Here is a 19,720-nt window from a genome sequence, read left to right on the forward strand (position 1 = left end):
TCAGGGATGCCAATAAAGTATGTCAGTCCCCCCCCCCCCGCCACCGCCTTTGTCCTCCTTTTTAACTGTGTCTTTTCCGATCATTGTACAAATTGTTCTACTAGTACAGCGGTTGTCCCCTAATTCAGTCTTTTGAAAAATAATCTTATTTCTGTTATTCCTTTTCTGTTTTGGCGAGCACAAAAAGAAAAGCTATGGATCAGCATAATTAATTCTTCCCACGCTAGCAGCTGTTCGTTTTGAAATCATATGATTATATATAATTGGCTCTCAGCTTCAGACAATACAAAGGTACATTATCTTACTTAAGACTTTTAGTCAAACATTTCCTTTGATATGAAAAGGATTTCAAAGTTCACAAGATTCACTACAATCTACCTTGATGTGTCTGCCAATTAGAGTTAGTGTTCTTGATGAAGATCTCTGAGGCGTTCAGTTTGGTGGCCTAGTTGTGGATTTATCACCGCCAATTGTTTACAATTTTATTTCGTGAAAGTGAATGCAAATATGTTTTATTATTTAACTATTGTTAAATAAGCTTCTTTCTGACTTAAGATTTTAATGCTCTACCCCAATGATAGAAATGAAAAGCAGCTACTATTTCATAGCACAGTCTGATAACCATGGCCAAGTGAATTAAAGCAAACAATCTGCTCATATCATACCTCTTCCTGTTATCTTACATGGAAATCCTCCATTCCTTTCATTCTGGGAACTTTTTTCTTTTCTTCCATTCAATTGTGTCCAATGCTTGGTAACCGCCTAGAGCAGAGATGTCAAACTTGATTTCATTGAAGGCCTTGTTTTGAAGGGTTGTTTTGACCTCGAGGTGGTGGTGGTTGGGGACATGGACTGGTTCATTGAAGGGTTGTTTTGACCTCGGGGGGGGTGGTTGGGGACATGGACTGCTTGTCACTTGTGGTGGGGGTGTCTGTAGTGGCCTGAGTGTTCTGCCAGCTAAAATGGAGCTTGGGAGGGCCACTCCATTTTTGCTGGCAGAGGGTTGCAGAAGGCCATCACAGCCAAAAATGGAGCTCAGGAGGGGCACTGTGGGCCAGTCCTTCACTGTTTCTAGGGGGCCCTGCAGGTCAGATCTAAGCACTCCATGGGCAAGAGCCAGCCCACGGGCCTTGAGTTTGACACCCCTAGCCCAGAAAAGTCCCTGCAGTTTCTTGGCAAGGTTTTTCAGAAGTGTTTTGCCATTTTCTCCTTTCTAGAGTTGAAAGAAAGTGACTGGCCCAAGGTCACCCAGCTGGCTGTATGCCCACATCAGGACTAGAACTCATATTCTCCCAGTTTCTAGCCTCACACTTAACCACTTAAATTATAGCAGTAGTTTCATAATCTATAGTGTGCACATTTTAGATCAGGTTACAATGGGCATTAAACCAGTGGTCGGATTTAAAAAATTTTGCTACCTGTTCTGTGGTTGTGGCTTGGTGGGCATGGCTTGGTGGGTGTGGCAGGGGAAGGATACTGTAAAATCTCCATTCCCTCCCCACTCCAGGGGAATGTTACTGCAAAATCCCCATTCCCTCCCGATCAGCAGGGACTCGGGAGACAGAGAATAGATGGCGGCATGGCAGTCAGAGGTGGTGTTTACCGATTCTCCAAACTACTCAAAATTTCCCCTACTGGTTTTCCAGAACTGGTCAGAACCAGCTGAATACCACCTCTGCATTAAACACAGACTTAATATTAAGCATGAAACTGCTTGTCATTTGTGGTGGGGGTGTCTGTAGTGGCCTGAATGCTCTGCCAGCTAAAATGGAGCTTGGGAGGGCCACTCCATTTTTGCTGGCAGAGGGCTGCAGGAGGTCGTCTCAGCTGAAAACAGAGCTCAGGTGGGACACGTGGAGCCCCCCCCCGAGCTCCATTTTCCTCGCAGAGGGCTGCAGAAGGCATTGAATCAAGCATCATTGAATGCTTATGCAGAGAATAGATGGGGGCATGGCCAGTCAGAGGTGGTATTTACCGATTCTCCAAACTACTCAAAATTTCCCCTACTGGTTTTCCAGAACTGGTCAGAACCAGCTGAATACCACCTCTGCATTAATATTAAGCATGAAATTATTTTCTTGCAAAAGAAAAACAAAAATGGGATATCTGTGGATGATAGTAGGATAACATGAACCTATAAAATGGAATCTTAAATGGATTACAGTCTTAAATGGATTATGGTCTTTGCACCAGAAAACCTAGCAATGTAATCTGATGTCATCATAATGAAAATGGGTTCATTTCTGGGAACTCCAAATGTAATTATTGATGAGAACTATTCTTTTTAAAATAAGCTCATAGGTTACTGAATGCTCTGAAAAAGATAGTATGATTGGACATAACTGTTTGAGGTCTAACAACATATTGTAATGGAATTATGACTGGAGAAAATAACACCTAAATATTATATTGCACTGCTTAATTCAGAGATTCTGAATCCTTGAATGCCTTTCTGGATAAAAACCTGTTTTCATAAAATGAAAGTCAAATGGTTTATCACTGGATAGAAATATCCCTTAAATAGAACCCAGGAAATATGACCAAAATCACTGGAAAACCAGAGTAAAGCATGTTCTTGCTGAGAATCATAACAACATTAAAGCTCAAGAGTCTTCCCACATAAACTACATCCACTCTATTTATTGCCCATTCTTTTCCATTATCCCACACTATATTTAAATATTACCAATAATATTTAATCAATGAATTACAAGCTACCTTTCAAAAGTACTTATATTTGACCCATATGTGTAAGGCTCTTTTTGACTGAATCTGATAGATAATTAAGTAAATAATTCAACAAACATATCTAGATCCATAATCTATTCTTGCCAGTGGCATAGACAATCTCATGAGGCAAGCTGAATTTTCAACTGAAGGCATACCTTCCAGAATTTCCAGAATAAAATGAATATATTAATTAATAAATTGATGGATGAATAAGTAAAATGTTACAGAAATGAGGGAGAAGTCTAACTTCTGTTTGTCAGGTAAAAAAAACTTTTGGGAAATTGGAAGACAGATTTCAGCACTCGATTAATTCAGATAATGTCACTACTTAACTATGTCTTTAAAAATAGGGTACGTACTATGCTATTAAGTACACAGGTGTTTCAGCTAACAGTGAAAGGAACTGTAGAGTAATGCGTCAACATATTCTGGGTTAAATAGGCAACCATTGCTTGCTTCTCAACACTTCAAAAATGATACAAAAAAGAAAGAGAAAGTTGCTACCAAAATCTAGAAAATGACTCTAATTTTATTGATTTTCAAGTTCAGAATGAATGGAGTTCATTCCAAAAGCCAGATCTTACTTACTTCTATACTGAATGTCTTCAATCTGAGCAAAATAGGTCATTCAAAAGATTTCTAAATACATTTATATTGATGCAACCTAAACCAACAAGTATATGTAATGTGGCATGCAAAATTATTGCTGCATTCATTGTTTGAACAGTATTTTTAAAAATTAAGCACATCAAGTGAAATTTGATAATCTACCATCAATTATCCCCTCTTGCTTATTTTATATGCTGATTGAAGTCTAAACACTCATTAACAGTAATAATATTTTTTATATGAAGTAAGCATGTGTTCAACAATTAAAAATAACTTCCTCCAGATAAATTTAATTTAAAGAAGGCAATGAAAAGGGTAAAAGTTCCTTCCTGTTGGATATGCCTTACTACAGGTAGTCCTCATTCATTGAGTGACCGTTTGAAGTTGCAACAGTACTGAAAAAAAGTGAATTAGGACCGTTTTTCACATTTATAAGCATTGCAGCATTTCTCTGGTCACATGATCAAAATGCAGATGTTCGGCAATTGATTCATATTAATAGCGGTTCCAGTGTCCTTGGTCATGTGATCACCTTTGGCAACCTTTTGACAAGCAAAGTCAACAGAGAGCCCAAATTCAGTTAACAACTATGTTACTAACTTATAACAACTACAACGATTCACTTAACCCAGGGGTGTCCAAACTTGGCAACTTTAAGACTTGTGGAAGTCCACAAGTCTTAAAGTTGCCAAGTTTGGACACCCCTGACTTAACCCCTGCGGTAAGAAAGGTGGCAACATTGGGCAAAATTTACTTAACAAATGTTTTGCTTAGCAACAAAATTTTGGGCTCAGTTATGGTCCTATGTTGAAGACTACCTGTATATTCCAATCTTCTGGAGTCAAAATGCTGCTGAGCAATTAAAAAAAACAACAACTCTGAACTTTAGTAAGCTGACAAAGGGAAAATTGGTAAAAGAATATGAAGCTTTAAACGGCATATTTTATAAAAGGGAAAAAAGTTCACCAAAGTTCCTTGCCAACTGAGATATTATCATATAGATGAATAATCTCACAAAATGGAAGTCTAATGTAACCTTTTTTCAAGAATATTTCTCTCCTTCAAATCATTGCTAAAAATTCAGGCAGCAAATTACTGTAAGGCATTTGTGACCATTCCGTGCTTGAAAGGAAACACAAAGAAAAGATTTTGCTCTTAAGGAGAGTAAATTATTCAAAGTAGGATATGCTGATTTCTTTCTGAAATCATGAAGAAAATGTATTAACCAAATGCTTTCCATAGAAGCAGCAGTGTTTCCCAGGATCCCACATCCATTCCCTTGAGTGTAAAAGCAACAGCAAACTACACAAAATGCCAAGTTACGCACATTGGCAAAAGGTCCAAGGCGGTGTTGCGTTGAAGATGTCAGAGCACAACTGCAGAGACCCAGCCTGAAGCCCAGGTTTGGCCAAGGAGATTTACTTAATGACTTTGGCCAAACTCCTTGTGGTAAATGTTCACAGAGTTGTCCTGAGTAAGGCTCCCTGTATAAGAAATCTTCAGCTCTCTGAGAAAAATGAAAGAAATGAGTTTTTTTCTAGAATTTGTCTCTCATGTTTGCAGGGTGTATGTATTTTTTTCAACGACGCTATCCACATTATGCAATGACATTTTTTTTCTTTCTCAGTTGGTTTGTGCCAAAACCTAAGGGTGAGTATGGCTGAGGAATGACTAGTTCAAGGCCACCCAGTTGGCATTCTTTCCACTGGAAGACTAGATTCTAGGTCTCCTCACTCGCATTACAGTATTCTGGTCTTCAAATGTATTTGGGACATCCACATTCTATCTGTTCAGATATTTTCACTACCTCCATTTCCAGTGGAACTGGCCTGTCCTATCTACTTCTTTTCAGGGTGGCTTCTCACCATTTCCCATATATGAACATAGAATAATAGGGTTGGAAAGAATCTTGAAGGCTTTGTAGTGCAACCCCCTGCTCAAGTAGGATATCCTAGCAGTCTGAACAAATGGCTTTCCTATATCTTTTTGAAAACCTCCAATGATGACGTATCCACAACTTCCAAATTTAAGCTGTTCCATTGTTCTCACTGCCAGGAATTTTTTCCTAAGTTCTAGATTGAATCTTTCTTCATTAACTTCTTGTTCTGCCTTCAGGTGCTTTGTAGAATAGGTCGGCCCTTAGTTCTAGATTGAATCTTTCTTCATTAACTTCTTGTTCTGCCTTCAGGTGCTTTGTAGAATAGGTCGGCCTTTTCTTCTCTGTGACAGCCCCTCAAATACTAGAAGACTGCTATCTTATCACCCCTAATCCTTCTCTTCTAGACTTCCCTTTGCTCATCATGTTGCTCATCATGTGGCATAGCCTCTTTATCACCTTTGTTGCTCTTCTCTACACTCTTTCTAAAGTCTCAACATCTTTTTTGCATTTTATGAGATAAAAGGCAATGTTTTGTCATAGTGGCCCTCATCCGGAAGATAAGACCTCCTAATAGAGACCTAGATGCCATCCACCTTGGTATTCTTCTGGAAAGCAACTCAAATTCAAATCCTCCAAAAGACCTATAATCTTCTGTCACATAGGCAGGGGTTGGTGTCTTGTTATCATCACAATCGTTTTATTTTATTATCCTATTAATATTATTTCATTAATTTAATGTTTGTATAGGATTTTACTATATTGTGTGTATTATTGCTAATTGCTTTGAGACGGTACCTATAGATAGCAAACACAATACACCTAGCATTATAAATGAGAAGTTATTTGTATCCATTGAGGGGTGGCTACAGATTGTACATTATTTTCAATGCCTAGTTAAATATATTGGTTAAATATATTAATTAACTATAGTAGTTTTGTCAGCTGTGTCTATGTGGTGCTGGCTCTCCCTTTACACACTATTTCTTCTGAACATTAATACAACCATAAAGAAGCTGACCCCTGTTTTATCCATATTTTAGAAGTAACATAAAAGAACCCAAATTGCCTAATGGTATCAATAAAAGAACATTTTATGAAAATAAAATGTATCTAGTATTTCAGTAAAAATGCATCCTGTCCCAAAAATTAATTCTCTGGCTAAACAAATTGAAGGAAGCAAACTTAACAACCTTCTAACTAAACCTCAGGGGTGACCAATCTGGGATACGAAAGCCACGGATCCTGGACTTTATTTCCCTAGCTCTTAGCCCTTTGGAGACAAACAGTTCATCCTTTTGGCAAGAGTGGTCTGTTCCTTGCTAATAACTTGATAGGTTGGAAAACAGAGAGACAATAGGGTAAAAAAAAGCCTCTTATAGGTGGTCTAAAAGAGAGAACAGTGAGCCTGCCCATTTCTGATACTGGCGTTACTTATTCAGCCACTGGCAAGCATTGTGACCCTAAGATGACTCTTGCTCCCTTTTAGTTTACTTTATTGTCATTACACATCATACAACACAATTAAATGCCATCTTCAGTGTACATTATAACTATAAAAATAAAAACACAAACACACATCCTTCGCATTCTATATAATTAAAATTGAAAAGCTAATATTGCATTAATATTCCACTATACTGTAGAATTCAATATAGTTACTGCCCTGGGATGGAAGCTGTTTTTCAGCCTATTTGTCTTTGTTTTTATTGTCCTGTACCGTCTGCCAGAGGTAATCATTCAAAAAAAAGTGTGCCCAGGATAAGATGAATCTTTTAAGAATGTTTTGAACTTTCTTAAGGCAGCGGGAGCTATAAAGCTCTTCCAAAGAGGGGAGGGGGCAACCAGTGATCCTCTGGGCAATGATGTTGACCCTCTGGAGCGCTGTCCTATCTGCCACTGTGCAATTAGCAAACCATACGCAGGTGCAGTAAGTTAAAATACTCTCTATGGTGCAGCGGTAGAAGGTCACCAGCAGTTTTTCATTCAGTTGTTGTTTCCTGAGAAGTCTCAGGTAGTATAATCTCTGCTGGGCCCTTTTGACCAGTGCTGCAATGTGAGCACCCCAGGTCAGGTCCTCTTTTATTATAACACCCAGAAACTTAAAACTGGCCACTTGGTCCACTCAGGTCTCCATTGATAGGCAAGGGACACAAGTAAAGAATTAATGCAGAAATCAATATATTCTTCCACTGATGGAACATAACATATACAGATAAGTCCTTGGCTTACAACCATTCGTTTAGTAGCCATTTGAAGTTAAAACGGCACTGAAAAAAAGTGACTTATAACCAGTTTTTAAACTATCATTGTAACATCTCCATGGTCATGTAATCAAAATTCAGATGATTGGCAACTGGACTGTATTTATGATAGTTGCACTATCCCGGGCCATGTAGATTATAATAAATGGCCAAAAATGGCCCTTTGTAACCTTCACAGCTGGCTTCCAACAAGCAAAGTTAATGTTTGATTAACTTAACAACTGTAATGATTTGTTTAACAACTGTGGCAAAAAAGATGTTAAAATGAGTAATACTCACTTAACAACTGCCTTACTTAGAAACAGACATTTTGGGCTCAATTGTAGTCGTAAGTTAAGGACGACTTGTACCTCTCAAAAATCAGCATTGAGGCTACTGTTATTAGTCTTGTACTTAAAGACATGTCATGCAAATGAAGAGTAACTAAAACAAATGATACTAAAATACAAGGACAGAGGCTGAAATCCTCAGCTTCAAAAAAAATAATAACAAAATTAGTGATTTTTTTCCTTTTGTAGGATGAGTGTAGGATTGCAAGTAGAAGTCAAAGATTTTTCCCAACTAGGAGAGCAAAGTACTGAGTTGCAGATAAAAATAAATATTTGCTTTTCATCCACCTCTTCTACCTCTGGGATATTAATCTGTCAAGGAAGCAGCTATGTTCCATTTGTGAAACAATTGAGGAACAGAAAATAGCAAAACAATAACACTTTTTTCTAAAATTGTTTCCAAACTGATCTCCTAATAGCCAGTGATGACTGGACAATTTGCTTCTTAAATATTCCCAGTATTGTTCCTGGATGTTCACAACTAATAAGTATACAGCCAACAAGAGCAACTCAAGAGCAATTAAGTACTTAATGCTCATCAAGTCAGACATGATTTTAATGATTACTTGAATATATTCTGCCATGCAGTCATGCCCATAGAGTTTTCTTGACAACTGTACTGAAATACTTTGCTATAGTCCTCATACTTGGCTCAGCAAGTAATCACTATAATGTTTATGTGGCAAAATACAAAGCAATAGGGAGAGCTTCTCCTTAGGTACAAGTATTGGACATAATCTAACTGGCAGTGTGCAGCCTAACTTTTACTGCAAATAGCAATATTATCTGAACTTCATTTCATGAGTCTCCATTTTCTCTCACGGCTTGTAGACAATTGTTAGAGAAAGACAGTGAATGCACAGATCTCTTAATGTCTCTGATCCCACAACATTAACAGCAGATCTTCCCTAACCTCCAAAATCAGTCATTGTGCAATACCTTTATGCCATAGAACAGGGGTCATCAACCTTTCAGACCTCAGGGACCACTAAATTCATAATTTTAAATCCTGCGTACCACTAATATGATCTGCCTAATGATCAGTTGGGTGGCCATGGCAAGGTGGTCATGTGGCTGGATGGGCGTGCCAACCCAATGTCACTCACATCAAAGGGTGCCTTGCCAGCCACTACTTGCCACTCCTCACCTGCCCACCTAGGCTCCTTAGAGCCCGAACAGGAAGCAGTTGCTGGAGCTAAGCAGCCACCATGAGAAAGAGTTGGCAAAACAGCTGGCTCAGCTCAAATTGGATCTGACCGAGAAGGAGGCTCAGCAGAAGTACCTCACTGAGGACTACAAGCATAGGCTTTCCAAGCAGAGGGAAGATCTGTGGGAGTGCAAGGCCAGGTGCCAGCACCTGGAGGCTCAGCAGGCTGAGATGGTCAGCCAGTTCCAGGCCATGATGCAGTCCCACTGGAACAAGGCCCTCCTGCTCTTCACCACCAGTGGTACTTCCCTCCAGCCTTCACCCAAAGCTCTGCACCAGGAGGCTGAAGCAGACCCCAAGTTGGAATTTCTGCCCCTCTCTGTCCCACACAAAAAGGGGGAGACTCTCTGTAGCAACACAAACATTCATTGCACGTATCTGGCCCAGGGGCCATAGTTTGAGGAGCCCCGATTTAGTACAATATAAAAAATGCAAATAATTTTTCTGCGGACCACCAAAATTTTCTCATGAACTGCCACTGCTCCGTGGACCACCAGTTTGTGACCACTGCCATAGAACATGTCTTTGTATCACAGCTGCACAATTCTGACAACCCTCACCCCTTCATATGTGTGGGGTGTAAAGTACCAGATTGAGTTGCAGTTGATCAGTTGGTGTCCCTATTTTTCAGCATTACTGGCCCCTTCTTTCTTCAACCCATGTACATGTGAGCAAGTAAATCTCAATATTTGTTTGCATGTTCACATCCCGCCTGTGGTCACAATCTGAGGAATCAGTAGCCCTCATCAAAGTTAATAACAGTCTGTGCAACAGAAACCAAAGATGATAAAGGACAACATCACACCATAATTATTATGCTGGGTTTATTTTTCAGTTAAATGAAACAAACTATTCAGAAGAAATTCTGTTTAGCTATAATACTAAATGCGGAATGAAACCCTCTGTAGCCATTTCTTATCTCCCCTTTAGTTCTTCAAATATTTTGGACCACAATGTTGGTAGCTTGCTGGGAAGCCAAGCTTGACTTGAGCAAGTTGGTACTTTAGTTTACCTGACGACTATCAGCTTCACCACTGAGTAACTGGATTCGTTGTTTAGAAAAATACTATGCATTCTCTGAAAATCGGAGTTGACTCCATAAAAGCAAGCTAGCTTAATTGCTTAGATAGTGCAGTAAATGTTAGGAAAAGTGAATTCATGTAATTGCTAAACTGACTTTTCTTTTGAAAATTGCTTGTCAAATGCTAAGTGACCACTGATTGCAATGAGCCATATCCTTTGAATTGCTAAACACTTTAAGTGTCTAAATTATTTTTAGCTGCAGGCAGTATTCAATTGGCAAGAAAACTACATGAGCTACAGTCCCTTATTCTGAGATATCCACCTTTCTTGGTAGCCTAAACCCATCAGTTCAAGAGCCTATTCAGGGGGGAAAAAGTCATTGAAAAATACTGCCATTTATTCATAAGACCGTAGTTAGCCTCTGGTGACAAATTGTAATAACATGTGGGAATGACCTTGGGCGAGTGGATAAGAGAAGCTGCCTAAGAAACAGTCATATATAAGAAGGTACATAATGGGTAGAGGAAGTAGCAACAGCACTTAGACCTATATACCGCTTCACAGTGCTTAACAGCCCTCTCAAAGCGGTTTACAGAGTCAGCCTATTGCCCCCAACAATCTGGGTTCTCATTTTACCGACCTCGGAAGGATGGAAGGCTGAGTCAACCTTGAGTCGGTGAGACCCAAACAGCCAAACTTCTGGCAGCCAGTGATCAGCAGAAATAAGCCTGCAATACTGCATTCTAACCACTGCACCACCGTGGCTCAAGATACTTAGCGGGGACCCTCTCCCAAAAGTTCTCAGACTGTAAAGGAGATGAGGAGATGGCAGGTGATTTGTACTTTCAGATTTGCAGGATCCTGTTAATGTGGCCCTATAATCAAGTAGAAATAACTCATCTGTTTATGTGTCCTATTGGTTTATCTGGGAAGGCTGACATAATTTCTCCTAAATTCAGCTAAAGTTGAGAACTTAATGCACACAGTCCTATACTATGCTTAGTAGCAGCAACAGAAACAGTTTCCCATCAACATTTCAATGGTTTTTTTTTTTTTTCAATTTCCAAATCTCACGTAGAGTCTTAGGATTTCCTAGCATCAGACCTGATAAGTAGCAGGACAGAAATAGCATCAGAAATATCAAGTCTGGATATATGTACATTAATGTTTAAATATTATACTAATAAATACAAATCAAGAATGAAGATTTAAGAGAAAATTAAGAAACTATATCTCCTCTTATATTTTAACACAAAATAATCACCATGTTTACACATTGCTATATTGTTATTTTAATATATTGTTAAATTGCTGGGTTTCTGCTGTTATACAAATATTTAAGTGCTTAAAAACAATACAACAAAATATAAAATGTACTTTGCATAATCAATACAATTATAACAAAAATATTAAAATCAATTAACAGTCCATGGGACCATGCCATTGTTCATTTAAATAATATACAAGTTCAAAGCAGTAGAGATAATCCCTTACTTATGCTGTAAACTAATCAGAGTTTTACCACTAGACAAGAAAAGTCATTCATAGTCAACACAGATCTTTGTATAGGCATTACGATCAAGGAAACAGCAAATGATACAGAGAGTTGGACAGTAGACCTACTGTACAATTGTCTCAGATACTACATACAATAGTAAACATTCAAAATAATTCTTGCCATATTGTGGAATTTGTTTCGTGACCTGAGACTTCTAGGAAAGGAATGGGAAATTGAAGATCACTTGATTAAAAATGAAACTGACAACTGCAGTGAAATGAAGAACCAATGAAAGACCAGCTCTTTGTAATTGTAACTTGAAATCACCCACTAGGGCTCCATATACCGGTAGTTGCTCCTCACACTGAGACTGCAAGACAGCAGTCTTCTTCAGGTTTAGAGCTTTGTGAGAGAAAGGAAAGAATAGCTATTTTGCTCAACCCAAAGTCAATGCCCTTAAGGACACTGGGTTTTCATACTTTCTGTTCTAAAACTTTGGGAAATTGCTTGTTAATTGCTGTTCAGTTAGTGGGACCTTTGGATCAAACATAACATTTAACATAATCAGGAAAATTTCCCCCAATCCTTAGTGACAGAAGTTTAAAATACAAATTTAAGGATTGTTTTTCTGGGATAAACAGTAAACCTTTTATTTTGGAAAGTTACAAACAGGCTAAGAGCTAGAAGACATAAGATTTTGGAATGAATTATGCAGAATCCTTCCCATGAGAAAATGCTTTTGTTTTGAATTTAAAAAAAAAGACTTTAAAAATTGGATTCTAGAGGGAAGTAGGAGGAACCAAAAATTACAATTAAAGAACGCTTAAATTTGATTTATCAATGGAGCAAAATATTTTAACTTTCAGCAAATTGAAGGATATTCTTTAAAAAATGGCCCTAGAAGTTAATTTTAAGAGTGTTTGCATTTGTAGATCAGTGGTGGGTTTTAAATTTTTTAGAACCTATTCTAAAACAACGCTCTTGTTTAGCAACCAAAATTTTGGGCTCAATTGTACTCATAAGTCAAGAACTCTCTCTACCTTCCTCTGCATGGCAGCCTTGTTCTAGTAAACTATTTCTCCTTTCTGGCAATTTTCCTCTCTTTTAGAGGCATGAAAATAATCCATACAATGTAAGGTTTCCTGCTGCAACAAGAGGTTGGACTAGATGACCTCCTTAAGTAGCCATCTAGCCCTAAATTGCTGTGCTGTTTTTCTTTCTTTCTGCTAACAAAGAAACCTGCCTGGGGCTCATTCCACATGCCTGCCAGATAGAGATAATGATATAATGACCCTAGACAAAGTTTGGCTCCATTCACAAGCAGGGAATCATCCAAACCCTTTTAGAAACACAATGCTCATATTGCACAAATTCCAAAACTTCAAAAACATAAAACCATATAACATATAACCATATAACCAATTTGTTCTTTCCTGCACCTTTTCAATTTAAAGTTATTAAGACTTGTGGACTTCAACTCCCAGAATTCCACAGCCAGGCATGCTCAGTTCCGATTTAAACTGACAGCATTTGTTTTTCTCCTTTGCAAAAGAAGTTTCCTTCTTTCTTTTTCTTTTCCCTTCCCCTCCTCCCTCCCTCCCTCCTCTCTCAAACATACACACACAGAAGTTGGATTGGATTATTTCTCCTACCCCCTTCACTCTCTCACTCACTCTCTCTCAAGCACACACACACACACAACTTCACTGATTACAAGTTGGATTGGATATCTTTTCCAATGGCTTGAAAGCAGCTCCTCTGCCATCACCCCCAAACACCTCCCCCATTGCAAATGCACCCTGCTGTCTGGGTGGGAAATGCCTAGAATGCAATAAAGCCCACCCCTCACCTCCTGCTGGCAGGCTGGGGTGAGAGGAGAGGCAGAGAAGCTGGAGGGGAGCCAATCTGAGCCTTCCGAAAGAAAGGGACTGGGGGAAAGTGTGCGTGCTACAGCATGGCTCTTTGCCTGGCTTCCTGTCTCCTCCTGTGGTCTCCTCAGTGCTCACTTGTGCTCTTCCTCCTCAAGTGCAGTTTGATTGCAGGCGGAGCCACGTTGCCTTTTCAAACTTGTAATCAGTGAAGCTGGGCTGGATTTTTACATAGCTTTATTCAGCTGTGTGTGTGTGTGAGAGAGAGAGAGAGAGAGAGAGAGAGAAATGGATGGGGGCCTGGGGAGGAAGTCACTACACTTGGGGAGGGAGAGCACAAATGAGCCAGGGTCCTTCCCTCCAGCCTTTGGCCAAAGCCCTGCACAGCACCAGGAGGATGAAGTTTGAATTCCTCCCCCTCCCTCCGAACCACACGTACCTTTTCCAGCTGCTTCAGAGAGGTCTTCAATGCTGCTCTTGCCTCGGGTTCTCTGAAGAAGTCCCTTCCTTCCTTCCTTCCTTCCTTCCTTCCTTCCTTCCTTCCTTCCTTCCTTCCTCCCTCCCTCCCTCCCTCCCTCCCTCCCTCCCTTCTTTCCTCCACAGCTGGAACAGGTTCTAACTGGCACGGTAGATTTGTGGAACCTCTTCTACCGAACTGGTTAGAACTGGCAGGAACCCACCCCTACTGTAGATAGACTATGTTTAAAAGTTGTTATGGAAGAGGAATAGGTTTTAATGGACAAGACAGATTGAACTGAAAATGGATTTTTAAATGACAAGAATCTACAAGAATGTTATGGAAAAGGTGTTACATTGGATAACCTTCCTATATTGAATTTACAAAAGAGATTTGTTAAAATTTGGACAATTTTGTGAGGGGGGACAAAAAACATGAAAATAAATCAGGTTTTAGGAATTTTATCTAAAATGGTTTGTTGTGGTTATCTTTGGCTTTTGATGTTCAGGTCTAAAACTAATGCTTTGAGGATTTCTTTATAGATAAGAGATGGAATATCGATAGAAGAGTTTATTTGTTGTATTTTAAGAGAAGGTGATGAAGTTAATAAAACTTTCTATACTTTGATGGCGTAAGTTATTTCTTTATATATTTCTTTTCTTCTTTACTATATTCTTATCATTTCTATTTTTTCTTTTCTGCACCTTTTTATTTTTTTATAGTATTACTTTTTATTGTTGTAGATATAAATTTAATAAAATTACTGTTTTTTTAAAAAGAGAGAAATCTAGCATAGTCTGACTGACTTTTTACCTTTCCTTGTACCATAAGGAGTCAGACACGCCAATCTGAATCTTTTCTAATTCTTTCTCTGATTCCCAAGCTCAACCCATTGTTTTTTGTACATGCTGTTGCAACCGCCTCTGAACAGTTTTTCCAAGGTTATCTCCATGGCTCCCTACACTATCCTTTTTTCCAGCCAAGAGTTTGAACTGCTTAATTTTTTTAATGCACCTTTCTGGTAGCCTGAAAGGTATTTCAGGTATTTGCACAGGTCTTCCATGACAGCAATGACTTCTAATTTAATCTGTTGTAGAATCATACAAGCAGCTGTATGGCATTTTGACTACCTCAAATAGCACAGAATACTTTTGCAAAAATACTGTCTGTGCTAAGCACTGCATTAAGCCACAAGTCATGATTTATAAGCCACAATGCCTGGGCTTACTGATCAGCCTATGTCATTACAGGGATAGTTTGACTTTGGCAAAATACAACAGGGGACCAAGTTCACACTTTTCTGCCCTCTTGGGAATTGTTGTGGCCTGCCAGTAGCCAGCAGATTCAGACAGTGAGGAGATTGGAGAGAAACATAGGCCAATCCTGGAATCTAAGGAAGGCTCTGACGAGTACTCTGCATTGGCTGCAGAGATGGGGCCAGGGCCGTCTGACAGTTATCAGCTACCTTCAGAGTCAGACATCAGTGAGGCAGACAAACAGCTGGAGCCTGTTCCCAGTGTGTGCATGCACAGAGTTGCCAGACGAAGGGAACAAGTGTCAACTTGGGAGTAAAGCCACAGGTGGATGGTGAATGGCCCCTCCCAAAGGAAATAAAAGAGGAGCGAAAAGGGAGGGACGTTTGCAGAAGACAATTAGTTCATTCCTGCATTCTTGCCAAGTATTGCAGCGTCTGAAAGATATTGGCCTGGCCACTCTCCAAACCTGATAAAGGTCAATAATTGTGAACTAGCATGAAAGACTGTGAGCTGGGACTTTGCTGGAGAGGAATTCAGTGCAAATTAAATAAAAGGGGTTTATCGGGACGAGGACTCAGCTTCGTGCTGCTGGGGAAGCCTAGGTCAAAACAGGAATTATCATGTTGGTAACCACCAACATTTCATTGGCCAAATGATCAATCTAGGAAGGGGCTGCAAAGATGATGTTTCTCTTATGAAAGCACAGGATATTTTATAAATGCAAGCAATTTGAAGACATCATCCCCCCGTCACAAGTCAACAAAGAAGCTGGAATTTAAAAGGCAAACATTTAAATAATAGCCGGGATAGGGGATCCATTGGAAACAGGATGCCTATTGTGTAGTGGAATTGTTCTAAATTCCTAATCATGACACCTATACTTAAAAAAAAGTCTTATCCCTTGATTCATATGATTTCTACTATATTTAACTGAACAGATCCTCGCCGCAACCTTTTAAATTATATGTTAGTGCAATATTTTATGAATAGACTTCTTTTATATTTTGCTTTGGCATTCAGCCATCCCAAGGTTTTAAATAGAGCCATTTGTCAAAAGGCCAATGGTTTTATCACAGTGAAAATTGTGCGATCAGCCATGAGCAAGATCTGATAGCAAATCAAATGATTTGGATCAGTTAAGATGGCCCTTGAGCAGACAAATGCTTTCCGATTCAGAGATATACTATTTCCTTTTTTCAAAAATGCACTGATTTTTGGTTATTATCTTTTCAGATTATGCTCTTACCAAATGCACATATTGTTCATCTACAGTTCAACTTTTAAATTCTGGCAAGGCATATTTTATTTCCTTGGTTTATGTAATAATAGATAATTTAACTCTACTGCCTGTTAACAGAATTCTAGGCTTATGACTTGTTTCAAAAATCCAAGGTAAAATCCTGCTTTCAGTTGAAGTTGGCTGACCAAAGTTTGACAAGAAGAAAAAAATAAGACCAAAAGCATGGCTATCTGAAGACTTTTACAAGTATATCCTAACTCTGGTTTCTATTCACCACAGATATGCAAAACGGGGAACAACTTGAAAGATACCAATCATTATTCATCTACCTTTCTATCAATGTACAAAACATTTAGAGACCAAGTTCTGTAACATCAATCAAGTGCAATTCGAATCATTATGTTTTAGAACCTTAACGAAATAGGCAATAGACATAGATTCAAGGAAGTAGGACAATACTACATAGTATAGTACATTTAAATAGGTTAGCCTGTAGTTATTTCCTTGAAAAAATAATTTTTTATTAAAATTTTAATCTTTTTCCAACGTGAGAATGAAGTTAAAAATATATTTTTCAAAGTTCTCTAAATTATCTGCCTTTTCTGTCATTACTCTCACCCTCTGGAACATCATGCCCCTCGAGGTGAGATCTGCACCCATCCTTTTGGCCTTCCAAAAGGCCATTAAAATTTGGCCTCCCAGGGCCTCCTCCACCCTGAGGTATGACATTCTCTGCTTAATGACTGCAATGGAGAGAGCAAGGATTATGGTTGTTAAGTGAAGCAAGATCACTCAAGAACCACCACAATGTACAACCATAATTCTGGGCTCAATTGTGATCAAAAATCAATATAGTTTATATTCCTGATCCTTACAGAAAAACTGGAAACCAAATAACAGTTTTTAAAATTTGCAGACAATGAGTTATAATTAATCTTAAAATTATCCTTTACATTGTGAAGTGGGAAACAAATGACAAATATAATGTAAACATCCAGTTTAACAGTTAAATTAGGGGGAAAGGTATCCATTAAATTTGAATACCTGTTAAATATGAAGATACATAACTAACATAATTTACCATAATTGTTTCATTACATAAATTGATACAAATGACATAAAAACATCAATTACATAGTTATACAAATACTGACAATAACTTTCAGAAGCAGAAAAAAATCATTTTAGAGTACACTAAAATTCAGTCCATTTTATCCTGAATAAAAATTATCTATAAAATTAAGCTTTTACTGTATATACATACTTATCCATGCTATTTCTTTTCAAGTAGCATGCAAACTAGAAAGAAAATAAAGAAAGTAGAAGGCAGAAAAAGAAAAATGAGAAAAAGTTTTTTAACTAAATGTAGTTTCTATAAAGCCACTCACTTTTATTTCTCCATACCTTTGCCCTCACAAACTATTATCATTTACATTATGTCCACCTTTCATTTCATATCCTACCTTTTGTTGTTTAACACTTCTAACATCTCTTTTTCAGGATCTCATCACTTCCATATAACTGTAACTTTCTTGGTGTTCGCCTTCCTCTTAATCCAATCACCCTTCAGTGATTGAATAATTCAATATTCATTCATTCTCTTTCTATTACTCAACCACATCAAAATACTTTTTTGCCCTGCTGGTCATTGACTTTTGTATTCAGTCCAAAATTTTACCTCATTCTGAATCACCCCTGCTTTCATTCTGGCTCACATCCAGTGGTGGGGTTTTGCCAGTTTGCACCTATTTGGGAGAACTGGTTGTTAACTTTCTAAGCAGTTCAGAGAACTGGTTGTTGGAAGAAATCTTAGGTTTTTTCCCCACTTTACAGGGCTAATTCTGTAAGGAAGGCAGGAAGAAAACATGCTGGTGTTGTTTCTAGCCTAATCTTTATTGCCCTGTTTACAAAACTGCCTCTCTGGTTAACTCTTATTACATTGTAACAGCTACGGTGAAGTGCCCATCGACGTGAGTGACATTGAGTTGGCCATGGCCACCCAGTCACATGACCACCAAGCCACACCTACCTAGCTGGTCATTAGGGCAGATAACCGGTTGTTAAATTATTTGAATCCCACCACTGCTAACATCCTTGAAAAGAAAATAGATGTAGTTCTCATCCATCAGAAGTTTGCCTAAGCTTTATTTTTTTAAGATTAACAGAACAAAACAAATGAGTAGCTATTATCTACAGATTCCTAGATAAACAGATATGTATTAAAGTACTTAAAGTGTAAAATAAAAAATAAGTTGAGTGTCTAAATTGCTTGTTCCCAAGGTACTCGTAGTGAGTGGAATCCATGGCAAATTATCTGCTGTGCTGAATTGTGAGAAAAGATAGAAGGAAGGTATCAATGAAGTTCCCAGAGGAAAAGGCAATGTTGTCAGGTCTAAACACCATTTGGTACATTTGAATTTCAAAATCCAAAATGGTTAATTAGAAAAGTAAGTGGAAATGCACCTTTTATCAATGCCTGAATTTGTGAAGCTAGTTATGATTAAAGTAGTAGAAGAGCAGAAGTGGGTTGCTCCTGGTTCGGCCAAACCAGTAGTGGTATTTTGGCCTCGGTCGCAGAACCGGCAGTGACCCAGGCTGGCCACGCCCCTGAACTGGTTCCCTGGTCTCCGCTGCTGGCATGTTGTTTAGTAGTGCGCGTGCATATGCAGTTCACTGTAAATTGTTCTGCACATGCGTGAAGAACAATTTGCATTGAACTGTGCACATGTGCACAGTGCACATCTGGCACGTGCGAAGCAAAGTGGTAGTAAAACCGGGAGCAACCCATCTCTGTAGAAGAGCCAAAGGTTTCCATCAGTTAACCTATAGATGTGAAATCAAGAAAGAGTCAAAGTAAAAGCTGGAGAGATTTGGGTCAAAATTGTAGCTACTGCAGTCATTTATAATTTCTTAGTTCGGAAAAAAGAGGACTTGAGGTTCCTCCTTTTTATGCATCATTGTTTCCATGTATAGGGAAACATTGTTAGAAAAACATGGTAGAAGGGAACCTCTTATGATGCTATACTTCCCAGAAGCCATTCTAAATGGGTCATGGTCCGAGATGGACATGAACAAATATGCCAGAGCTTAATACACATGGAGCTACAGTCTTTTCCTAATACAGGGCACACAGTTTAAATGATCAGTTCCTGAAATTTTGCTTTGGGCATTTCCAATACTGATACCCTTCACAGATGTTCGACTTTTACAAGTAGTTCTCATTTAGCAAATGCCTCACTTAGCAACCATTTTCAGTTACAACAGTGCTGAAAAAATAACTTTACAATCAATCCTCACATTCACAACCTTCATACATCTATATGGAAAATGAAAGAAGAAGTAAGGTCATAAGCACAGTTGCAT

General features: G+C 38.6%; 1 protein-coding gene across 13 annotated transcripts in view; it reads right to left on the minus strand.

Moving 5' to 3' along the window:
• CADPS2 (calcium dependent secretion activator 2) overlaps positions 1 to 19,720 on the minus strand; it is a 364,417-nt gene that overhangs the window by 323,711 nt on the left and 20,986 nt on the right. The gene's annotated exons all lie outside the window — the stretch shown is intronic.

The sequence above is a fragment of the Natrix helvetica genome (assembly GCF_964273705.1).
Source record: "Natrix helvetica genome assembly, chromosome: 6".
Taxonomy (NCBI): Eukaryota; Metazoa; Chordata; class Lepidosauria; order Squamata; family Natricidae; genus Natrix; species Natrix helvetica.